The sequence below is a fragment of the Salmo salar genome, chromosome ssa25 (genome assembly GCF_905237065.1).
Source record: "Salmo salar chromosome ssa25, Ssal_v3.1, whole genome shotgun sequence".
NCBI lineage: Eukaryota > Metazoa > Chordata > Actinopteri > Salmoniformes > Salmonidae > Salmo > Salmo salar.
In genome coordinates this window covers 41728468-41754535 of record NC_059466.1, presented here as the reverse complement: position 1 = coordinate 41754535, position 26068 = coordinate 41728468, and the positions used below count along the sequence as shown (strand labels likewise).

Below are 26068 nucleotides of genomic sequence, written 5' to 3'. Positions count from 1 at the left end.
AGAGAGAGAGAGAGAGAGAGAGAGAGAGAGAGAGAGAGAGAGAGAGAGAGAGAGAGAGAGAGAGAGAGAGAGAGAGAGAGCAGGAGAGAGAGAGAGAGAGAGAGAGAGAGAGAGAGAGAGAGAGAGAGAGAGAGAGAGAGAGAGAGAGAGAGAGAGAGAGAGAGAGAGAGAGAGAGAGAGAGAGAGAGAGAGAGAGAGAGAGAGAGAGAGAGAGAGAGAGAGAGAGAGAGAGAGAGAGAGAGAGAGAGAGAGAGAGAGAGAGAGAGAGAGAGAGAGAGAGAGAGAGAGAGAGAGACCAATATAGGTGAAATCCCATTGCAGTTGCTTCTTCATGTCTAATGTGATGGTAAAGCCCCTTGTTATCCTCCGCTGTAAAGACATTACTGCCCAATGGAGAATGAAGAGATTGGTGGAGATGTAGAGCGATGGAGGAGAGATGAGGAGGGATGGAGGAGGCGTGAAGGAGAGAGTAGAGATGGAAGAGAAGATGAAGAGAGATAGAGACTGGAGAGAGATTTGGGGTAATATATATTTTTTCAATTCAAAACTCTCTCCTTATTGACATTATAATTACATTATGTGATAGTATTATACATCTACACAGCCCAGTAGATCAATCTAATTCAAGTCTAATTCAAGGAACCAAATGTGGTTACTCGGCTGAGTGCAGAAAAAATGTAGGCTAGTCATATTCTGGAAAACATGTAACCTTATAATTTCTGTCTGTAAAATCGTGTTATTCAGCAAAGTGGACTTTCCTGAAATCGTACATGTGTCTGTGGACACGCACACGCACTACACGCACACAGGTCGCAGCAGGAACGGCCCCTGGTAAAAGGGGGATTTATTGCTGGCTGGGGGTCGTCGTCAGGGCGAGCGAGGGACGCCCCCTATATACAGGCTGAGGTGAATGGGAAGCTATGCTGAAGCAGGAAACTCGGTGGCATTTCCGACTGATTCAGTATGCACACGGCGAAAAGCCCCGCGGCCAGTCAGCGATAAGGGGAGAGGGGAAATGACTTGCAGGAGTCGCAGATGACTGAGTGATGAGATCATTAAGTGCATTCGCGATGAGAAAGTCAGTTGAGAAAGTCAGTTGCTAGAGAAAGTGTTTTTCAGCATTTGGTGATGTTTTTTTGGTTTTTTGTCGCGTTCTGTTTTTGTAGCATGTAACTGCGGAGTGTCGCGCCCTGGAAAGGTGTCTGCAACCCCGGGCTCCCTCCTGCACGACTCTTGGTGTTTGCAACAGCAAGGGGCGGAGGAAGAAAACTGGAGTCTGGAGATAGACAACCAGAAGGTAAGCTACAGCTGTCGACTGTTTATATCATCTTAATACTACGGATATACAGTATTAAGCCTATTGTTTTATTTGCTACGTTATTTCACATTCATAAGATTGGTGTTTAAATAAGTGCCATTATTTTGTTAGGTCTACAGTTCGGCTATCATATTCTAGAGTTTGCATTGTGTGAAAGACCAGAAGAAGCATTGACAAGTCTGTTGAGCATGGCATTGCAACAGTGTGTGGTCTGCCTTGGTTCTATCATTGTAGACTGGGTGTGTGTGTGTGTGTGTGTGCGTGCGCACGCACGTGCGTGCTTGTGATCTCTGTGTGTGTTTTCCCATCTTTAAGTTGCTGGAGGAGGGGTGGTATGCAAGTCGAGCTAGATGTGTTTGCGTGTGTGTGTGTGTGCGTGCGTGCGTGCGTGCGTGAGAGGGAGGGAGGGAGGGAGGGAGAGATCTGAGAGTGTGGTTGGGTGCAGACGAGATTTCTGTGTGTGTTTTCCCTTCTTTAAGTTGCGAGAGGAGGGGTGGTATGCAAGTCGTGCTGTGTGTGTGTGTGGGGTGGTATGCGAGCTGGGCTGGTGGAAATTCTTGTGTGTGTTTTGGAATGTGATTACCCCGGGGGAGACACCGTCAGAGAGAGAGAGAGAGAGAATGCAGGAATAAACCAACATTATTTGATTCCATTAATGTCAGTTGTTATATGACTGATATACAGGTGACTTTTGTATTTGAAATACTAATAATGATAATAGTTATCATCATCATCATCATCATATCCCTGTGAGATATAATTAAAATAAAAAAGCCCTTCAATGGTTAAATGTCCTTTTTAACACTTGACCTGTTACAAATGGTTTTATGCAAACACCTCTATTCCTCTGTCTTCAGAGTAGAACATTAAGGGGTAGTGCAGTTAAAATCGTGATTTCTTGCTTTTTTTATTATATTTCCACACTTTTAGATCGAACACTGAAACTGTGAAAATGATGAACGTGCCCTTTGGTATAAGAGCTGTTTAAAAACACGTTTTTGGCCCAGATCATGACATCACAATCTGATATGATTATAATAGACCAATGACAGTTCATCTTTGATTTGCATGTATCCTCCTACACTGTTGTTGGCCCAGCCCTGTCATATTGACATTCCATTCCCCTTTGTTTTGACAGCGTGCACTTATGCTACCAAAGACCAAAATATTTCGGTATTTAGGCCTACTTCCACTTTAACCTTTCACTGCAGTGGGCTAAATCAGGGTCACAGTTTCTTGGTAGTCTTAAAAACATATATTTTTAAACAAAGTATACACCTCACACATTGTTATGGGCTTAATTTCTTTTTAATGAATTATGAAAAATATTAGCAACATTCCACCCATGATGCCACTAGAGGGCGATTTGATCATTTGACTGCATTAAGAGGCTACAGCCATGAACAAAAGCAAAAGAGATGTGCAGTAGCTGGCTGCAAAGCAGCAATTGTTTCTTAGCCAGTGGATTTGCTAGCAGCATCCTTCATCAAAGTTCTTTCCAAACAAGCAGCAGCAGTCAACTCTACGTTTCAAAAAGCACATCTCTAAATAGTTATTATTCTAGCTAACTATTATTATTAAAAGCAAAGGACATGATATTGTTGTGCTGCTTCTAGCTAGTTAGCTAGCTAGTTAGCTAGCTACTAGTCTCGACCGCAACTAGCTAGAAACATGCTTGGCGCGTGTAGCGGAGTATATCAAAATGTCATCAATATACACCACCACACCCTGCCCGTGCAGGTCCCTGAAAATCTAGTCTACAAAGGCTTGGAAGACTGATGGCGCATTCATCAACCCGTATGGCATGACGAGGTACTCATAGTGCCCTGAGGTGGTACTGAAAGCCGTCTTCCACTCGTCTCCCTCCCGGATACGCACCAGGTTGTAAGCGCTCCTGAGATCTAGTTTGGTGAAGAATAGTGCCCCGTGCATTGACTCAATTGCTGTGGCTATGAGCGGTAGTGGGTAACTATACCTCACAGTGATCTGATTCAGACCCCGATAGTCAATACATGGGCGCAGACCTCCCTCCTTCTTCTTCACAAAAAAGAAACTCGAGGAGGCGGGTGAAGTGGAGGAACGAATGTACCCCTGACGCAGGGATTCGGAGACATATGTTTCCATAGCCTCCGCCTGTGAGAGGGGGATACACATGACTCCTGGGAAGTGCAGCGTCTACAAGGAGATTTATCGCACAATCGCCCCGTCGATGAGGTGGTAATTGAGTCTTCTTTTTAGAGAAGGCGAGAGCCAAATCGGCATATTCAGGGGGAATGCGCACGGTAGAGACCTGGTCTGGACTCTCCACCGTAGTAGCACCAACGGAAACCTCTAAACACCTACCTGAGCACTCTCGCGACCACCCCGTGAGAGCCCTCTGTGGCCAAGAAACAGTGGGGTTATGACAGCTAACCAGGGTAGGCCCAGCACCACGGGAAAAGCAGGAGAGTCAATAAGGAAGAGACTAATTCTCTCCTTGTGACCCCCCTGCGTCACCATGCCCAAAGGAGCGGCGACCTCCCTAATCAACCCTGACCCTAATGGTCGACTATCTAAGGCGTGAACGGGGAAAGGCATAGTCACGGGAACAATGGGGATCCCAAAACTATAGGCTAACGCTCTATCAATAAAATTCCCAGCTGCGCCTGAATCGACGAGCACCTTATGCTGGGAATGCGGGGAAAACTCAGGGAAAGTGACAAACACAAACATATGTGCAACAGAGGGTTCTGGGTTGGAATGGTGCCGGCTCACCTGGGGTGAAGCCAGAGCGCCCTGCCTGCTGCCTCGATACCCAGAGGAACCAACCCGGCACCGACCAGCAGTGTGACCTCTGCGGCCACAGATGGTGCACGAGCTGGAACCCCCACCGGTCTCCCTGCGCACTGCCCCTCCCAGCTCCATGGGTATCGGAGAGGGGGTGCGGGAGGATGGAGCCACCAGACCCCAATCAGAATGTCCGCGGGTAGCCAGCAGGTTGTCCAGCCGGATGGACAAGTCCACCAGCTGGTCAAACATGAGGGTGGTGTCTCTGCAGGCAAACTCCCGACGGACGTCCTCGCGCAGACTGCAGCGGTAATGGTCGATCAGGGCCCTGTCGCTCCATCCCGCGCCGGCAGCCAGGGTCCTCAACTCCAGGGCGAACTCCTGGGCGCTCCTTGTCTCCTGCCTCAGATGGAAGAGGCGCTCACCTGTCGCTCTACCCTCGGGCGGGTGGTCGAAGACTGCCCGGAAACGGCGGGTGAACTCCTCAAACTGGTCCGCATCTCCCTCTCTCCACACGGCGTTGGCCCACTCCAGGGCTTTCCCGGTGAGGCACAAGGCGAGGGCGGACACCCTCTCACGGCCCGATGGAGCCGGGTGGACGGTGGCCAGGTATAGGTCCAGTTGATGAAGGAACCCCTGGCAGTTCGCAGCCTTTCCGTCGTATTCCTGGGGCAGGGAGAGACGAATCCCACTGGGACCAGGAGGAAGAGGGGCGCTCAGAGGAGACCCCGGTTGTGCTGGTGGAGGCACTGGAAGAACTCCCTGTCTCTCTCAGCGGTCCATAGTCTGGACAACGCGGTCCATGGTGGCTCCAAGATGGTGGAGCATTGCTGCGTGCTCCCGGACGCGCTCCTCCACCCCTATACCCGGGGTACCTGCTCCTGCTGACTCCATAGTCTGGTCGGTGATTCTGTAAGGGGTGTGTACTGGCGGCAGAGAAGTCAGATGCAGGAGAGCAAAAACTGTGTTTCCAAACGGCGTAGTTTAATAACAAAAAACCCACCGGAAAACAGAACAATCAAATAATGGGTACATGACCCGCCGCACACCAGGACAGACGTGCACAAGCACTTACAATAAACAATCACCGACAAGGACATGAGGGGGAACAGAGGGTTAAATACACAACATGTAATTGATGGGATTGGAACCAGGTGTGATGGAAGACAAGACAAAACCAAAGGAAAATGAAAAGAGGATCAGCGATGGCTAGAAGGTCGGTGACTTCGAACGCCGCCCGAACAAGGAGAGGGACCAACTTCGGCGGAAGTCGTGACACTATATATATAACTATATTCACATTTGTATCCCTACACCCACATAATCGGACTGAGCCTTTCAGTGACCCAAGGAGGCTCAGGGAAATAAATGATAAAAAAATTATTTTGAGGTATTATATTACAAGAATAAACACATACAGTGATTTATTTGACATAAAGTGATGATTTAGAAATACATTTAAAAAGACATCATGGGGGCTTTAATATTGAAGTCATGCAACAGCCAGGGGACATCTGTGAGACACCTACAGCAATCTCATGTCCAACACACCATGTGATTATACTACAGCCAGAGGAACTTGAATTGTAAGATTTGAACATTTACCAAAGACACATTATGAAATACACAATATGAATAAATAGCCTCCATCTATTTAGAATAGAACAAAATCAAGATGTTTTATATCTAAATGTTTCTTAAAACATCTTATTGATGAGTTTCTACATCTAGTCATAGTGAATGGGCCATTTCAAATGATGTAAAACAGTGTTTTCCTCATATAAGTGGACAGATGATGAGGTAAGGTTTGTGGTTGGGTTGTTCCCTGGAGGAGCTAACTAATTGTTGGAACTAGATGGGGAACTGGAAGGACAGAGACTGCCCACAGTCGCCCACATACAAATGGTACATATTCCAATGAGCAATCTGGTCCGTCTGTATACCAAGACACTTCACAGGATGGGAATTTATTATGCAAGTGATTGTGAACATAAACAAGTCTGTTTTTTGTTAAATAATTCCAGAATATCTCATTATGAAATTATGTATTATATAATGTTCTCTATTACCTGTTTTTTCAGAAGCTGAAATCGCCAAGGTGAAGATGATTGACAAAGTGGAGATGATTGACATTGGTCATCCATTCTTCTACCGGTAAGATATTGGTCTTTCTATCTGTTATACAGAGCTTCTAGAGGAATAACGTTGTCCTGTGTGACCAGGCCCTCCGATGTAGACCCAAACATCTTGATTGCTAAAAACTATACCTGTTATAGATTTTACAATTGTCTTCAAAGAGGGAAAATACCTGTGGAAGTACTGTACCAGTCTAGCTCTCTCCCTATACATTCTGACTATAGTCAGACACTTTCACTTGGTGAGTTTCTGTATCTATTTAGTGAATTAGTTCACAATTTCTGCAGTTTTGGGTTGAGGATGTTCAATGTCTAATTCAGTCCAAGGGTTGCACTTACATTTAGAGGATCCACTACTCATTCTCTCATTCTCTCATTATTTCATTCTGTCATTCTCTCAGTGTTCTCATTATTTCATTCTGTCATTCTCTCATTCTCTCATTCTATCATTCTATCATTCTCTCAGTTCTCTCATTCTCTCAATCTTTCAATCTGTTCTTCATCTGTTTTAACATAATACCTCCTTCAGTGTGTCTAATCATCAGATCATAATTCATGAATCTTGAATTATTTTGAGAGGGACTGGATGCTATTTAGCTCTGGCAATAAAAGCTATCTGAGTGATTTAGCTCCTGTGAGTACAAGTCTACCAAGAAGGACACCAAAGGACTAATGGTTTGTCTGAATGTGAACTGAATTCAAAAGGCATAGTGATTCGCACAGTTAACACACACACACACACACACACATACACACACACACACACACACACACACACACACACACACACACACACACACACACACACACACACACACACACACACACACACACACACTCAGCCCACACACTCCCCCATGTTTCCCCTGCCTCTGCTCTCCTCAGATGTAAGACACATGACATTAAAGGGGAGCTCTCAGTGTGGGTTCCTCATGTGGGTAGAGAGTGTGTGTGTGTGTGTGTGTGTGTGTGTGTGTGTGTGTGTGGGAGAGAGAATGAAAGCCAAAGCTACAGAACCGTAGGCCCATGCTCGCTGTATGTGTGCCCCACCGGAGGCTCTCGTACTGGGATATGCTTACTCCCACGCCGGGGTAGAGGCTGGGGCTGAGTGGGAGAGGGAGTGGGAGGAGATGACAGAGAGAGAAAGGGAGTGGGAGGAGAGGACAGAGAGAGAAAGAGAGGAGAAAGGGAGTGGGTGGGAAGAGTGGGTAGAGGTCGGTGAGTCAGTTGGAACTGCTGCCTCGAACAAGGGAGCTCTCTGCCCTACAACATATAGAAGGTGTTTTAGCTAGCGTACACACACACACACACACAGAGAGAGAGAGAGAATCTAAATGCAGTTGCTGCATTGTACATCTATATTGTGCACAGTTGACTTGGTTGAGAGAATGCCAAGAGTGTGCAAAGCTGTCATGAAGGCAAAGGGTGGCTATTTGAAGAATCTCAAATATAAAATATATTTAGATTTGTTAAACACTTTTTTGGTTACTACATGATTCCATATGTGTTATTTCATAGTTTTGATGTTTTCACTATTATTCTATAATTTAGGAAATAGTACATAATAAAGAAAAACCCTTGAATGAGTAGGTATTCTAAAACGTTTGACCAGCAGTGTAAAATACATGTAAAGTTCATTAGAGGGTTTGTCATCCTGTCTGTCTGCATTCTACATCTCTTCTCAGGCAGATGTTGCAGCTCAGACATTGTTGGCAGAATACTGTTCTGAGTCCTCTGTGTTCTCACACTTTACCCTGTCTTCTATGTGACCTCTATCTTCTCACAGAGCTGTGACGTAATTAAGCAATAAGGCACGAAGGGGTGTGGTATGTGGCCAATATACCACGTCTAAGGGCTGTTCTAAAGGACGACGCAAAGCGGAGTGCCTGGACACGGCCCTTAGCCGTGGTATATTGGCCATATATCACAAACCCCCAAGGTGCCTTATTGCTATTATAAACTGGTTACCAACGTAATTAGAGCAGTAAAAATAAATGTTTTGTCATACCCGTGGTATACAGTCTGATATACCACGGCTGTCAGCCAATCAGCATTCAGGGCTCGAACCACCCAGTTTATAATAAATCATATTATATATTTACAGTTGAAGTCGGAAGTTTACATACGCTTAGGTTGGAGTAATTAAAACTCGTTTTTCAACCACTCCACAAATTTCTTGATAACAAAATATAGTTTTGGCAAGTCCGTTAGCACATCTACTTTGTGCATGACACAAGTAATTTTTCCAACAATTGTTCCCAGACAGATTATTTCACTTATAATTCACTGAATCACAATTCCCGTGGGTCAGAAGTTTACATACACTAAATTGACTGTGCCTTTAAACAGCTTGGAAAATTCCAGAAAATTATGTCATGTCTTTAGAAGCTTCTTATTGGTAAATTGACATCATTTGAGTCAATTGGAGGTGTACCTGTGGATGTATTTCAAGGCCTACCTTCAAACTCAGTGCGTATTTGCTTGACATCATGGGAAAATCAAAAGAAATCAGCCAAGACCTCAGAAAAAGATTTGTAGACCTCCACAAGTCTGGTTCATCCATGGGAGCAATTTCCAAATGCCTGAAGGTACCACGTTCATCTGTACAAACAATAGTACGCAAGTATAAACACCATGGGACCACACAGCCGTCACACCGCTCAGGAAGGAGGTGCGTTCTGTCTCCTAGAGATGAACGTACTTTGGTGCGAAAAGTGTAAATCAATCCCAGCAAAGGACCGTGTGAAGATGCTGGAGGAAAAAGGTACAAAAGTATCTATATCCACAGTAAAACGAGTCCTATACCGACATAACCTGAAAGGCCACTCAGCAAGGAAGAAGCCTCTGCTCCAAAACCACCATAAAAAAAGCCAGACTACGGTTTGCAACTGACAATGGGGACAAAGATCGTACTTTTTGGAGAAATGTCCTCTGGTCTGATGAAACAGAAATAGAACTGTTGGGCCATAATGACCATCGTTATGTTTGGAGGAAAAAGGGGGAGTCTTGCAAGCCGAAGAACACCATCCCCACCGTGAAGCACGGGGGTGGCAGCATCATGTTGTGGGTGTGCTTTGCTGCAGGCGGGACTGGTGCACTTCAAAAAATAGATGGCATCATGAGAAGGAAAATGATGTGGGTATATTGAAGCAACATCGCAAGACATCAGTCAGGAAGTTAAAGCTTGGTCCCAAATGGGTCTTCCAAATGGACAATGAACCCAAGCATACTTCCAAAGTTGTGGCAAAATGGCTAAGTACAACAAAGTCAAGGTATTGGAGTGGCCATCACAAAGCCTTCACCTCAATTCTATAGAAAACTTGTGGGCGATACTGACAAAGCGTGTGCGAGCAAGGAGGCCTACAAACCTGATTCAGTTAAACCAGCTCTGTCGGGAGGAATGGGCCAAAATTCACCCAATGTATTGTGTAAAGCTTGTGGAAGGCTACCCAAAACGTTTGACCAAGCCAAAAAATGTAAAGGCAATGCTACCAAATACTAATTGAGTGCATGTAAACTTCTGACCCACTGGGAATGTGATGAAAGAAATAAAAGCTGAAATAAATCTTTCTCTCTGCTATTATTTTGACATTTCACATTCTTAAAATAAAGTGGTGATCCTAACTGACCTAAAACAGGGAATTTTTACTAGAATTAAATGTCAGGAATTGTGAAAAACTGAGTTTAAATGTATTTGGGTAAGGTGTATGTAAACTTCTGACTTCAACTGTATATACTGTACACACACACACACACACACACACACACACACACACACACACACACCACACACACCATGGCTTCCATTAGCCGGTAATAGCAGGTATTTGGCCGATAAAACATTTGGAAAGCTGATAAATAAAATTGGCGCTGCTCAATTGTCCCTGAGAATAACAAAAAATCCCATTGCGAAATAATGCTTTTTAGTCTATTCATTGCTGCTGCAGCATCTCAAACAGCAAATATCGGCAACTGATGGCTTCATCAGCGCATCACACACCACTTTTCAATGAGCTGGAGGCAGTACACATTTCATTTTGAAAACATACAGTATACTTCATTGTTTGAAACCTGAACTTTCTACTACATATTATGAGGCATGTCTTAGCTTGCTTCAAAGTAGTCTAGCCAAAATCAGTCATATTAGCAACCTATGCTACTTGTTTCATATTAGACCCTGTTTCTACATTTCTACTGGATATTTGTATCCATGTCACATGAAACCGCTCTCACGTATTTTCTCACTAATTGCGTTTTGGAAGGAACATTCCCGCCCAGCCTACTGCCTTGTGCACATTGCTCCGCTTATAATGTCAAGAAATAGTAGTTTATCAACATTTTAAGCTAAACGTTGTTATCTGTTGCATCAGGGTCATTGGTTTTTAACGTTTTCTTTTTTAATGTTTAATGTAGCCTCAGCTTACTGATTTTGGGATCTATCATCTGTCTCAGAGTCTGTTTATAATAGGATATTTCTTCCTCGAAAGCTGATCAATAAAATAGGTTAACTTTTCTACAATGGGGGATAGTAGATTGACGTAGGCTACTGATTTTTCTGTTCGATACTCTTCTTGTTGTCTGAGGAAAAGTAAATGTGGACAGTTATTCTAACATCTTCAAAGTGTGAATCAGAATTAGGTAAGAAGGACGGCAAATCCCTGCATCCTCACCTTGCATGTTCTGTTAATATGAATTACCCTAATGTAAATGTGGTTTCAAGTCATTTTGAGCACCGTGGATGGATGTCCTAATCAGGTTACGCACCCAATGCATATGGGTCTGGTAAATGTCTCAAACGTCCGGTAAATTTAAATGCTGCCGATCTAATGTCCGGTGCCACATTTTCCTAATGGAAACCCAGACACACACACACACACACACACACACACACACACACACACACACACACACACACACACACACACACACACACACACACACACACACACACACACACACAGCCATTAGTCATAAAGTTGGAGGCACAGAACAGAGGAACAGACAGATGCGTTGTCCTGATCTTTCTCCAAAACAGCTTTAGTCATACTGGACATGACTGTGTGAGTGAATTGCAATGTTTGTGGCAAATAACAAAATGCATACTGTATAACACAGTGGCAGGTAGCCTAGTGGTTAAGAGCATTGGGACAGTAACAGAAATGTTGCTGGTTTGAATCCCCGAGCCGACTAGGTGAAAAATCTGTCAATGTTCCCTTGAGCAAGGCACTTAACCCTAATTACTCCTGTATGTCATTCTAGATAAGAATGACTAAAATGTATGCAAATCTGGACTGTGTTCATTGGGGTCTATAATGGAAAAGCAAAATTAGCTTTACCATTATAGTCCCTCCTTGTTTTAGTCCCTTTTCTTCTGCTTGGTGCCTAATGAACACAACCCTACACATGAGACTGTGTAGTAACGTGGCTCTGTTTCCAGAATCATATCGTAATCATTTCGTAGAGGAAAACATTGTGTAATCAGAGACCGAACATGAAGGGTGCCGGGTCCAGAAGTCTATTCTCACATCCCTCTATCACATGCAATGGCACGAGCCAGCGGACAATACAAGAAAACCAGGAAGTCAAACCAGGGAGGGAGAGACCACTCTGACACTGTGGGGGGGGGTCCTGAATTAGGGACACACACATACATATTCACAGACATACATATTCATGCAACACACATACATATTCACAGACATACATATTCATGCAACACACATACATACACACATACTTACATAATCAGCTCCTGGATTCCCCTGAGGGAAACAGGAAGTGAGACGTACAGAGACAGCCGTGCACTGCAGGAAGTAGACCCTGTGACATTCCATCCCTGAACAGCTGTGAAAAGAGTCCTTTTTTCTCTCTCTCTTTGTCTTTTTCACTATGTATCTCTGTCTCACCCCCTCCCCCTCTCTCTCTCTCTCTCTCTCTCTCTCAATTCAATTTCAATTCAATTTAAGGGCTTCATTGGCATGGGCAACATATGTTTACATTACCAAGGCAAGTGAAATAGATAATAAACAAAAGTGAAACAAACAATAAAAAATGTATAGTAAACATTACACTTACAAAAGTATCAAAAGAATAAAGACATTTCAAATGTCATATTATGTATACAGTACCAGTCAAAAGTTTGGTCACACCTACTCATTAAAACTCTTGAGGATCGGGCCCTTTTTTTCAATTATCGCCTAAAATGAAATACCCAAATCTTTCTGCCTGTAGCTCAGGACCTGAAACAAGGATACGCATATTCCTGGTACCATTTGAAAGGAAACACTTTGAAGTTTGTGGAAATGTGAAATGAATGTAGGAGAATATGACACATTAGATCTGGTAAAAGATAATACAAACAAAAAAACATTAGTTTTCTACTTTTTATTTTTTTATCATCTTTGAAATGCAAGAGAAAGGCCATAATATAATATTGCAGTTTATGGGCAATTTAGATTTTGGCCGCTAGATGGCAGCAGTGTGTATGCACAGTTTCAGATTGATCCAGTTGAAGCATTGCAATATTGCACAGTATTTTGGATCATGTCTGCCCAAATGTGCCGAATTGGTCAATTGATACATTTTCAAGTACATGTCATACATGATGCATCATTAGCTTATACACTAACTTTCACACATCTAGATGGCCGGGCGGGGTGGGTGTGGAGCCAGAGACAGCAGTGGGGTCAAACTGTAGACCCCAGTTCCTACATTTGAATATAAAAATAGATTTTATCAAACTAAACTACTCTACATTTGATCTCTGGGACCCTCAGGATGACAAATCAGAGCCAGATTATTGAATGTAATTACATTATTTACCTTCAGAGGTGAATGTATCAAACAAGTTGCCGCGATTAAAGGTGGTTTGTTGTTTTTGCACTCTCCTCAAACAAAAGCATGGTATTTTGTCAATGTAATAGCTACTGTAAATTGGACAGTGCAGTTATTAGATTAACAATAATTTAAGCTTTCTGCCCGTATAAGACATGTCTATGTCCTGGAAAGTTTGCTGTTACTTACAACGTCATTCTAGTCACAATTGCTCATGTTAGCAACAACCATCCCGGTATAGGGACACCGATCCCGAGGGTTTTCTTTATTTTTACTATTTTCTACATTGTAGAATAATAGTGAAGACGTCAAAACTATGAAATAACACATATGGAATCAATATATTTTAGATTTTAGATTCTTCAAAGTAGCCACCCTTTGCCTTGATGACAACTTGCACACTATTGGCATTCTCTCAACCAGTTTCAGGTAGTCACCTGGAATGCATTTAAATTAACAGGTGTGGGACAGGTTGGAGGGAGGGGTGTGTGTGTGGGTTTTTGTGAGAGAGAGAGAGCGAGACAGAGCAGGAAACCCTGCTCGGTGTGGCAGAGGAGAATGGAATGTTTAAAAAGAACACGCTTCGCCTGCAAACGTCCAGGATGAGGGCGTTTGCTCGTCCCACTGTCTGTGTGTGGGGGAGGCTGTGACTCTCATATTGGCTTGCCCACTCAAAGATACATGAGGGGAAGCCTGACCAAAGTAACAAGGAAATGAACTGTGTGTATGTAGAGGTGAGCGAGAGAGAGGTGAGAGAGAGAGAGAGAGGAGAGAGAGGTGAGAGAGAGAGAGAGAGAGAGGTGAGTGAGAGAGAGGTGAGTGAGCGAGAGGTGCGTGAGAGAGAGTGAGTGAGAGTGAGAGTGTGAGAGATATGCCTTCAGCTGCATTTCCTCTGACACCTTGTTTCTAGGAAGGGGAAAAGGAAGAGAGGAGTTAAGGAGACGGGAAGGGACGCAAAGGCAGACTAGTAGGCTCCTTTAAAGAGTCTCCCACACAGTGTGTAACACCCACACACACTTCCTCCCATCTACAGAGCGCCACTGTCTTTAAACCCACCCTCACTACATCACACCCCACCCACACCAACAAGACCACCCACGTCACACCAAACACAACGGATCAATGCCTCTTGCTTTGTATACAGGAGTACTACTATTAATATAGTCTTACTACTTCATCTATTACTACCACTATGACTACTACCCCAGTAGTCAAAACTGATTAATATAATGACTATATAGTATTAATACTACTTCATCTATTACTACCACTATGACTACTCCCCTGTCTGATTCAAATAAGGGTTTTAATTTTGGTCTTGAACTGGTTGTTATGACGTCACTTCAACCAACTTTGCCTGCTGGGACCACTACAACTATTAGTACTACTACATACTACTTGTAGAATTATTCTACTACATAATGTTAGTCATGTGTTGGTCGTCCCTGGTATACTTTGTGTGTCATGCCTGGCTCAAGGCAAGGTCTCTGTGCTCACTGCAGTGTGTTAATCAGCCCAGGGCTTCCATGGAACTGTCTGTCTGTCTCTCACTGTGCTTTTAAAAGAGCAGGACAGAAAGACCAGACATACTGACCCCCTCACTCACACATCCACACACCCGGGAGGGCAGTGGGGTAGAAGGTTAAACAAGCGGTGCTATCTGGAGAGAGAAGGCAGTGTGACTATGACATCATGGCTGCGTCTCTCACGCTCCCTCTGTCTCCCTATTCCTCTGTACCTCTGCTCCCTCCATCTCTCCATCCCTTTATCTCTCTGCTCCCTCTGTCCATCTGTCACTCTGCTCCCTCTATCGCTCTGCCCTCCTATTACTCTGTCCCTCTGCTCCCTCTGCTCCCTCTGTCCCTCTGCTCCCTCTGCTCCCTCTGCTCCCTCTGTCCCTCTGCTCCCTCTGTCTCTCTGCTCCCTCCATCTCTCCATCCCTTTATCTCTCTGCTCCCTCTGCTCCCTCTGTCACTCTGCTCCCTCTGTCTCTCTGCTCCCTCTGCTCCCTCTGCTCCCTCTGTCTCTCTGCTCTCTCTGCTCCCTCTGTCCCTCTGCTCCCTCTGTCTCTCTGCTCCCTCTGTCCCTCTGCTCCCTCTGTCCCTCTGCTCCCTCTGTCTCTCTGCTCCCTCTGCTCCCTCTGTCTCTCTGCTCTCTCTGCTCCCTCTGTCCCTCTGCTCCCTCTGTCTCTCTGCTCCCTCTGTCCCTCTGCTCCCTCTGCTCCCTCTGTCTCTCTGCTCTCTCTGCTCCCTCTGCTCCCTCTGTCCCTCTGCTCCCTCTGTCTCTCTGCTCTCTCTGCTCCCTCTGCTCTCTCTGTCCCTCTGCTCCCTCTGTCTCTCTGCTCTCTCTGCTCCCTCTGCTCTCTCTGCTCCCTCTGTCCCTCTGTCCCTCTGCTCCCTCTGTCCCTCTGCTCCCTCTGTCCCTCTGCTCCCTCTGTCCCTCTGCTCCCTCTGTCCCTCTGCTCCCTCTGTCCCTCTGCTCCCTCTGTCTCTCTGCTCTCTCGGCTCCCTCTGCTCTCTCTGTCCCTCTGCTCCCTCTGTCTCTCTGCTCTCTCTGTCCCTCTGCTCCCTCTGTCTCTCTGCTCTCTCTGCTCTCTCTGCTCCCTCTGTCCCTCTGCTCCCTCTGTCCCTCTGCTCCCTCTGTCCCTCTGCTCCCTCGATCTCTCTGCCCTTCTGATCCCTCTGTCCCTCTGTCCTTCTGCTCCCTATGTCTCTGGGCTAGACGACACCGCCAGCCTAATATAATAATCAGCAAGTCTGCCAGACAGACAGACACACATACAGAAACATACAGACAGACACACAACCAGGGACAGGGTTCTGGTCTGGCATGCTCTCTCTCAGCTGAGGCTCTGTTACATCAGCCTGTCCTCAGCTGACTGAGACATTCCAACATGGCTGTGAAAGAGTCTTATTTAGAGAGGATGTGTGTGTGTGTGTGTGTGTGTGTGTGTGTGTGTGTGTGTGTGTGTGTGTGTGTGTGCGTGCGTGCGTGCGTGCGTGCGTGCGTGCGTGCGTGCGTGCGTGCGTGCGTGCGTGCGGGCACATTTCCATGGGATCATTGTCATCACAGGCTAAAGGTATCCTCTGTGCTCTGCAGTGTGACGCCACTAGGTTATTGATTGTGAGTTTTGGCATCATGTTGCTATGACTGTCAATGACCTGATAGCCTGAGGCGTCTGCAATATATTGACACCGTAGATCACAAACAATTTAAGTTAACATATTACAGTTGCATTGATTATTTTTACCATTATTGAGTCGTTCCACCAATTCGGTGCCTTTTTGAGATGTGTAACTTGGTGAGAAAAAAAACTTTTGATTTCACCTAATTTTACCATTCTGTCATGAAGAGTACATGTTCAACTTCATAAAAAACATGTTTTCCCATTGCAAGAGGTTAAATAAATAAATGACTATATTAAGTGCTTATTAAGTGCCAAATAAAGTAACAGGGTTGACCTAACAACCTGTTACAACTAAAAAATATAGCCTGTCTATCTATGGGTAACAGGGTTGACTGTAACAGGGTTGACCGTAACAGGGTTGACCGTAACAGGGTTGACCGTAACAGGGTTGACCGTAACAGGGTTGACGGTAACAGGGTTGACGGTAACAGGGTTGACGGTAACAGGGTTGACGTGTTCTGCTCTAATGGATCACAAAACACCACAAAACGTCCATAGAGAGTAGAACCAGCCCACCTGCTTTCACACTATCATCTGACTAGTAGATGTTCAATGTGTCTTCTGACAAAAAAATTGCATGGAATAGTATCACCATATTATAACGAGAGTTTAGTTCACAGGGTGACCTTAAAATGAATCAATAATCACATGCAATAAAAACGTATCTTAAGAAATTACTTTGACAAAGCAACAAAATAACTAGGTCTTTACATTGATGGGAAAAACTTGGTTAAAATTGGTTAAAATCTTCCTGGAAGTCAAGGGGCGCACAGAATACTGAATTTTGACACATTAGCAAGTCTTTATTTTTATAAAAAATCAGATTTATTGAATTCTGACATCCAGCCAACTTGAAGCAACTGTGGGAAGCACTGGAGTCAACATGGGCCAGCATTGTAGGCGAGGGGTAGCCTGGTGTGTAGGAACGTTGGGACACTAACCAAAAGGTGAGCAACGCATTTAACCCACTATTCCTCCGGGCGCCGATGATGTGGATGAACACACACCTCTCTAAATCAGGAAGGGTTGGGTTAAATGTGGAAGACGTATCCCCCCTTTCCCTGTGGGACGCTTTTGACACCTTGTAGAGTCCATGCCCTGATGAAGTGAGGCTGTTCTGAGGAGAAAAAGGGGGGTGGTGCAACTCAATATTAGGAAGGTGTTCCTAATGTCTGGTGTACCGTAAAACTTCTATTAAATGCAGTCTGAAATAGCCGCCTGACCCTTTTACATTTTTTATAATAGCTTTGGTACTATTTCAACAAGTATATGGTACATTTTCAGAACTCCAAACTGGTCCCACTTGTAACGCAGCCAGTCAGTCTTTCATTCCAAACCTGTCGTTGTGCATTCATTTGGATTGTTAACATCTCTCACCACACAAACATTTATTCAAAATATACGGTTATTGTTAAATGTAATGAGAACATTGGTTTACTCAACAAAACACAACATAATGACATAATTTCGTTTTAAACTACCAGTTAATTCAATAGCAAACAATGCAAGTTACACCTTTCAAATGGCCCTTAAATTGCTGAAAGTAATATGCTGCAGTGCTGTAGATTATAGTAGATTACACCGTTTTCACTTATATTACCCAACAAAATGTACAGAAAATCTATCATTTCCAAAATATCTATACAATGTGTAATCAAGAAGACATTCTCTACAATCATGCAAATAAACCATGTTATTTTTCAGATATAATTGCAACACAGGTGTACTGTCTGTAATCAAATGTAAGAAGTTCAGTTAAACAAATTAAACATTTATCATGCATTCATTTGCATCAAGCCTGTCTTGAGCATTTGGGATAAATTCTCATCCACATCACAGTGAATGTCGTCATTGTTCATGCACCACGGGAAAAACCTTTTGGCATTGTGAATCCAAGCTTGACATTGGTCTGCATTGATGTCGTCGCATGCCTCATCCATGGCCAGAAGGAGGGTGGCACGCTCATGGGGAAGGCGATCGTACACCTTCCACCTCCATGCTGAAAACAAATCCTCAGCAGGGTTGAGGAAAGGAGAGTATGGGGGCAGATATAGGGTCATGAATCGGAGATGGACCAGAAACCATGCCCCACGTTGTCCAGGCACTTGGACGGTCGCACGTTGGCCGATGAGGTTCCGCCTACGGCATCGAGTTTGGCCAGGTTGAAGGCCGCTTCATCAACAAAGATATACTTGTGATGGTTCACAGCAGCATCAAGCCCCATCACCCTCTAAAAATATATTGTGGTATTTTTACAGTATAGTTCCAGTATGATATTGTGAAGTATCGTGTGCATTAATAGTAACAGTAATACAGTATATAGTGCTGTACCTGAACATACTCGACCAGCAGTTGTTTCACCTGGTCGTTGTTTCTCTCAAAAGGCACCAGGTAAATGTGTTTCATCTGTCATTCCTGTCTCTCACTATTTCCACCACGGCCCACTCCTGCTGATTGGTCAGCACACGGCCACGGCCACCACCATGTGGTCTTCTGTCAATTCTGAAGGTAGAACAGACTTTACTGTCAATAGATCATACTGAAACAATACTGGAACATGTTTTGTGAATTTACATGCATTACAATGTCAATTAACGTAAATGTAATGGTGAAGCATAGTTCACATCCTGCAGACTAACCAGTCTTTGACAGGATCCATGCCCACCTCTTTGACGGGATTCATGCCCACCTCTTTGACAGGGCCCATGCCCACCTCTTTGACGGGATCCATGCCCACCTCTTTGACGGGATCCATGCCCACCTCTTTGACGGGATCCATGCCCACCTCTTTGACAGGATCCATGCCCACCTCTTTGACAGGGCCCATGCCCACCTCTTTGACCTCTTTGATCATTATGTATGGTTATCATGTGTCATTTAGATATTTGTACTTTACAAACACACATTTTATTTCTGTAGTTCTAAATCCATATATAGTAGACAAGCCAGTTTAAAATCTATAGGTTTAACAAATGGTTAAGTGATTAACCATTAATCACAGTTGGATAAAGTGATGGTCAGATGTATTTAAACTAATGAGAAAAGAATCATATCAAAGTATTGTGAGTATTGTGAAAGGCAATGACTTTATATGAAAGATATTTTTAGATGAAACACTGATTAGGGTTGCTGAAACAGTCACTGTGGGATTTTGTGAGTTGTACTCAGTCAATTGAAAATGTGATTAAAGTTTTGAAAGAACAACATTTTTACTTGTGAAAATAGTACCAAAGCGATTAAAAAAAAACTGTAATAGCTGGGCAACTGCACACATTTCAAATTAACGCCGGTTCCAAATAAATGCCGGGTCTAAATGAATTATTTACGAGGTTACCATGAATTACCATTCATTGTTTACAAGGTTTATTGTTTCTTTTTTTACATTATATAATTCAGTAATGACTCTGCAAAATTATGGCAATCATCTGTTTTTATCGCTAGTAAGAAATTGCCAGCCATTGGCTTCTAACAGTTGAGAACTGCTAGCTAACTGGCAAGCACAAAAACAGTCAACAACTTTGGGAGTACAGACCCCTAGAAATCATCAGGTTGCCCTCTATTGGCAAAATTGAGAACTGACGAAAATACACAGTCAAAGAGGAGAATAATTATTCTGTCATGGAAAAGTTAGCATTTTTAATAGAAGCGTACTATGACAAAATAAATGTGACACAGTGTGTAAATGATAATACATTAGTGCAGGAAATGAAGAAAGTGATTCAAATGTAGGCCGTCATTGTAAGTAAGAATTTGCTCTTAACTGACTTGACTAGTTAAATAAAGGTTAATGCTGGAAGTGAATGCTGGAAGTGAATGCTGGACGTAAACAATTAACTATGCAAATGAGCAAACGCTGTGTGCATTAAGGAAATAGAAGCCTGGCTCAAATAGAAGCCTCTCTAATAAGCACCTGTTGTGTTCAGCGAATTAAGCAAATAAGTCTTCCCTGTGGCTCAGTTGGTAGAGCATGGTGCTTGCAACGCCAGCATGGTGTGTGCAAAGCCAGGGTTGTGGGTTCGATTCCCACGGGGGGCCAGTACATAAAAAAAATATGTATGTTTTACTGAGGTTTCTGTTAACTTTTAACTTTATTTGTTTTATTCATTATACAAATGAACTATATACATATTATACAGATTTTGTTGAAATAATTAAAAAAATATATTTAGCTGTTCAGAATGAGTACAGTTTAAGAAAACACATCTAACATCAAGACTATAAAATAATTTAACACAACCTCTTCAAACCCCTCTTCTACATAAATATTACTCATCCTAATCAATATCAGAGGAATAGAGGATGCTCTGACATTTCAGTTCTTGCTCCACTATTACACCATTCTAGCTAAATAAAGGTAATTCCAGCTGTTTGTCCCTCACTTCTACGGTCTTTTAGCCAGTCATGGCTCTGAGTCATGCTAGCTAAACCACACTAACGCTAGCTAGCTAACATACTGTAGCTGAGAGTCACCCACTTAACACAATGACAGACAGACAGAGAGCGTATAGTTTCACTCTGCTGCTGACACATGGCAAGCTGTGATTCACACACACACCCTCACCCACCCTCCGTACATTCTGTAGTAATGGGTTTCCTACAGCCCCACCCAACCACTATGCATTGTGTAGTAACTGGGTTTTATTGAGCCCTACTCAACCACTATGCATTGTGTAGTAACTGGGTTTTATTGAGCCCTACCCAACCACTATGCATTGTGTAGTAACTGGGTTTTATTGAGCCCTACTCAACCACTATGCATTGTGTAGTAACTGGGTTTTATTGAGCCCTACCCGGTTACCATTCTCTCTCAATAACAATAACTGTATACAAAATTCCAGAGTTTTAAATGTATATTATACTCATATTTTGACCTGATTTTAAATTAGCTAATTCATTGGCTACTTCAGTAATTGAGATGTCCTACTTCAGTCCTTGTCTTTTTAAAGAATATATTTGTATTACTTGTGTGTATAAATCTGTAGTAACCTGAAGAGCCACTACAACCTGACTACAGCCTTACACTACAGCCTTACACTACAGCCTTATACTACAGCCTTACACTACAGCCTTACACTACAGCCTGACTACAGCCTTACACTACAGCCTTACACTACAGCCTTACACTACAGCCTGACTACAGCCTTACACTACAGCCTTACACTACAGCCTTACACTACAGCCTTATACTACAGCCTTACACTACAGCCTTACACTACAGCCTTACACTACAGCCTTATACTACAGCCTTACACTACAGCCTTATACTACAGCCTTACACTACAGCCTTACACTACAGCCTGACTACAGCCTTACACTACAGCCTTACACTACAGCCTTACACTACAGCCTGACTACAGCCTTACACTACAGCCTTACACTACAGCCTGACTACAGCCTTACACTACAGCCTTACACTACAGCCTTACACTACAGCCTTACACTACAGCCTGACTACAGCCTTACACTACAGCCTTACACTACAGCCTTACACTACAGCCTGACTACAGCCTTACACTACAGCCTTACACTACAGCCTTACACACACTGCTCTTCTGGCTTTTCAAATCAAGACCACTTTACTTTTTGCACAGTTCTGACACTGAACACGGTCTGGTGTCTCTGTACTTGTGCTGATTGGCTGAGCTAGCCAAAAACCACCAGTGCTAAGTATCGTGAGCAGGGATTTCTATTGGAGTGGCAGTTTCCGAGCTCCTTCCTATATCTCTACTCTTGGTAACAGAGTGAGGAAAGGTATGGTTGTGAGAAGGTTAAATGGAGGTGAGGACTGGCAGATGAAGATGTTCTTTCTTTCTTTCACTTTAATGTTCTCTCTCTCTACTGGACATCCACACTTCTGTCCTGTACATGTCATTTGTGCTGTGGTGTCTGATATCTCAGCTTATTTCCTATTTCTCAGGTGTCTCAGAGGTGATTGACTGCAAGTCCAGGTGCTTTCTCTGTGGTGTAGACTAGAGACAGTGAAGGGGGAGTAGTCACTGTAGATAGGAGAGAAGTGCATGGGTCTTGTCTGTGATCTACAGGACTCTCACTGTTCATTTCAATCAATCGACAGAACCATGTGGACGTCTCTTAGCTGATAACGAGACCTCTCCCTCTCTTTTTTTCTGAATGGGTGTCCTCTCTCTAACCTCTCAATTGAGAGGAATGTAACAGGACACTGCCCTCCACTGCGATAGGCTCAGCCCCTTTCAGCAAGGGACTATAAGAGCTCAGTCTCAGCTCAGAGTGTGTAAGAGAGAGTCTGTCTGTCTGTCTGTCTGTCTGTGTCAGAGGGGCTGAGGGAAAGAGAGGGAGGGAGGTAGGTAGAGAGACACAGACAGACAGACAGAAAGACAGACAGACAGCAGAGAGAGAGATAAAGAAAGAGGAATAGAGGGGGAAAGAGAGAGAGAGAGAAAGAAGGGAATAGAGGGGAAAGAGGGAGAGAGAGAAAGAAGGGAATAGAGGGGACAGAGAGAGATAAAGAGGAATAGAGGGGGAAAGAGAGGGAGAGGTAAAGAAAGAGGAATAGAGGGGGAAAGAGAGGGAGAGGTAAAGAAAGAGGAATAGAGGGGGAAAGAGAGGGAGAGGTAAAGAAAGAGGAATAGAGGGGGAAAGAGAGGGAGAGGTAAAGAAAGAGGAATAGAGGGGGAAAGAGAGGGAGAGGTAAAGAAAGAGGAATAGAGGGGGAAAGAGAGGGAGAGGTAAAGAAAGAGGAACAGAGGGGGAAAGAGAGGTAAAGAAAGAGGAATAGAGGGGGAAAGAGAGGGAGAGGTAAAGAAAGAGGAATAGAGGGGGAAGAGAGAGAGGTAAAGAAAGAGGAATAGAGGGGAAAGAGAGAGAGTTAATGCTGTAACATGTGATAGTGTTTTTTTCTCGGCAGGGCTGGGTTGTGAGAGCGGGGTCGGGAGCGGGGTCGGCAGTGTGGTGGGAAAGCACCTTTAGCCCAGAGGGACTTAAAGAGAGAGAGAGAGAGTGAGTGTGTGTATGTCTGTGAGAGTGTGTGTGTGTGTGTCTGTGAGAGAGAGTGTGTCTGTGTGTTTGTGTCTGTGTGCGTGTCTGTGTGAGAGAGTGTGTGTGTGTCTGTGTGAGAGTGTGTATGTGTCTGTGTGTGCGTGTCTATGTGAGAGAGTGTGTGCATGTCTGTGTGAGAGAGTGTGTGTGTGTCTGTGTGTGCGTGTCTGTGTGAGAGAGTGTGTGCGTGTCTGTGTGTGCGTGTCTGTGTGAGAGAGTGTGTGTGTGTGTGTGTGTGTGTGTGTGTGTGTGTGTGTGTGTGTGTGTGTGTGTGTGTGTGTGTGTGTGTGTGTGTGTGTGTGTGTGTGTGTGTGTGTGTGTCGGCTTCAGCACAGCGCTGTCACTTTAAGCCTGTTACTGATTACACTCTGAAGAATGTAACCGAAGGAGAAAAAAGACTGAAAGAGAAAGAGAAAGGGAGAGGAGAGGAGAGAGAGGAGAGGGGGGAGAGGGAGAGAGGAGAGAGAGAGGGAGAGAGAGAGAAAGGAGAGAGAGAGACATGTAAGGACAGATTCTTTTGAATTTGGTTTAGTTAAGTTTGGAAGTTAGAGAGACAATTCTCTCTCTTCTCTCCCTGAGAGAGGCAAACTGGAGGGGAACCCCAGATTATCTGACAGAGAGAGCGGGGAGGGGGCAGAGAGAAAGTGGAAGAAGAGGGGAACCGACAGAGAGACAGACCAACACAGAGAGAGAGACAGAGAGAAAGAGAAATGGAGAGGGTCCAGCGAGAAGCTCACAGCCATCAGGAGGAAATGCTCTGAGTAGGTAAGTGGGGGAAAAAAGTCCCAGTTAGCACTGCTGCTTCTGATGGATATCATATGGTCCACGTTAAGGCTGAGAAAACGCTCACTGATCCTCTATAGTCAGACCAGACTAGAGGAAAACTCACAATTACACATTTCTTATTGAATAGAAATAGACACTGCATTTAGAAAAGAATGGCATCTTTGTGACAGAAATCCTTTCTCTGTCAGCCCTGTAATAATAGGATGATGTGTTTATATTTGTGTGAGGTACTCTAGCTGAAAGCTCAGTGAGATATAGTAGTGATTTACTGTAATGTATTGGAGCTGTGCTGGATTGAATAGAGACTACTCGTGTGAATGTTACCTCAGAGTGTTATTAGATTACTCAGATTAAAACACAGCTGATTCACTGTTACATAGCTGTTACATAACTGTTATTTAGCTGTTACAAAGCTGTTACATAGCTGATTCACTGTTACATAGCTATTGCATAACTGTTATTTAGCTGTTACATAGCTGATTCACTGTTACATAGCTATTGCATAACTGTTATTTAGCTGTTACATAGCTGATTCACTGTTACATAGCTATTGCATAACTGTTATTTAGCTGTTACATAGCTGATTCACTGTTACATAGCTATTGCATAACTGTTATTTAGCTGTTACATAGCTGATTCACTGTTACATAGCTGTTATATAACTGTTACATAGCTGATTCACTGTTACATAGCTGTTATATAACTGTTACATAGCTGATTCACTGTTACATAGCTGTTATATAACTGTTACATAGCTGATTCACTGTCACATAGCTGTTATATAACTGTTACATAGCTGTTACATAGTCATAGAGTGTAATAGCGTGTATAGCTTGTACATTGATAGAATTACATGGATACAGAAGTATGACAGAGTTCTTATGCTGTCTCCAAATGTGAGTTATTTAAATAAGCTGTGAAGGGCACAGTATAGGGCACAAGTAATACAAAGAAATTCATTAGGATATCAGTCATTGTGTTGCTAACGTCTGTTTTATTGGTTCTATGCAGTCATTGACTTGTTCTGTTGGGTTGATACTGTATGTAGTAGAGAATAAGAATGTTGTATAGTTTCCTGTCTATCGACCCCCCCCTTCCTCTGTCATGTTGTCTCCCCTATAAATTGGGGTAAATGGTACAGTCCAATCCTTTTGCCCAGTGGCAGAAAGCATGAATGAACTCCGAGCACGAGGAGATGGGAGGGAGGGGTCGGGTTGTAGAAGGGGAAGTGAATGTATATACTGTAACTCAGTGCGTGTTTCTTTATGAATGGGCAGTCTGAGCGGACAATCTTATTGCTTGAAAGAAGAGCAGGTTTTCTGAATGGACAGTAGGCTTCAGTCGCCTGTGTTTAGAGTCACCTTCTGCGGTCGCCTGTGTTTAGAGTCACCTTCTGCGGTCGCCTGTGTTTAGAGTCACCTTCTGTGGTCGCCTTGCCCTCCCCCAGTTACCAGCTGTTCAGAAAGGTGTGTGTGTGTGTGTGTGTGTGTGTGTGTGTGTGTGTGTGTGTGTGTGTGTGTGTGTGTGTGTGTGTGTGTGTGTGTGTGTGTGTGTGTGTGTGTGTGTGTGTGTGACACGTCTTCAATTGTAACAGCACACTAACCTAATTACTTTAGTGCTGCTCGCATATCTACCCCTGAACCACCAGAGACAAACATGAACAATGGCCACACTAAAATAAGGCTTAATGCTACCTGCCTAGACAGGAAGATTAGGGATCGCTCAGAAAGCATGGTGTATTCACATTTGTGTGTGTGACCCCTCCCTCTGAGGAATGCGGTCACAGACAGACCCTCTCACACACACACACACAAGCTCACACACATCCTCTCTCTCACTCACACACACACACACACACGCACACACACACACATGCACACACCCTCACACATACCTTTTATTTTTGTGTTACTGCAGTACAATGACAGCCACTCCTATGGCTCCACCTCAGATTCCTCTGGTTCTCTCAGACCCCAGTCCAACTGTCTGGTTCTCTCACACCACCAGTCCAACTGTCTGGTTCTCTCA

The 26068-nt window shown here is 44.0% G+C and overlaps 1 long non-coding RNA gene across 1 annotated transcript in view; it reads left to right on the top strand.

Annotated features, from left to right (window-relative positions):
- The window catches only part of LOC123730512 (uncharacterized), a 68948-nt gene that overhangs the window by 6809 nt on the left and 36071 nt on the right, over positions 1-26068 (top strand). Inside the window, exons 2-3 of the long non-coding RNA XR_006761954.1 lie at positions 1167-1297; positions 6166-6238. This is a non-coding gene — a long non-coding RNA (uncharacterized lncRNA). The remainder of the gene's footprint in view (positions 1-1166; positions 1298-6165; positions 6239-26068) is intronic.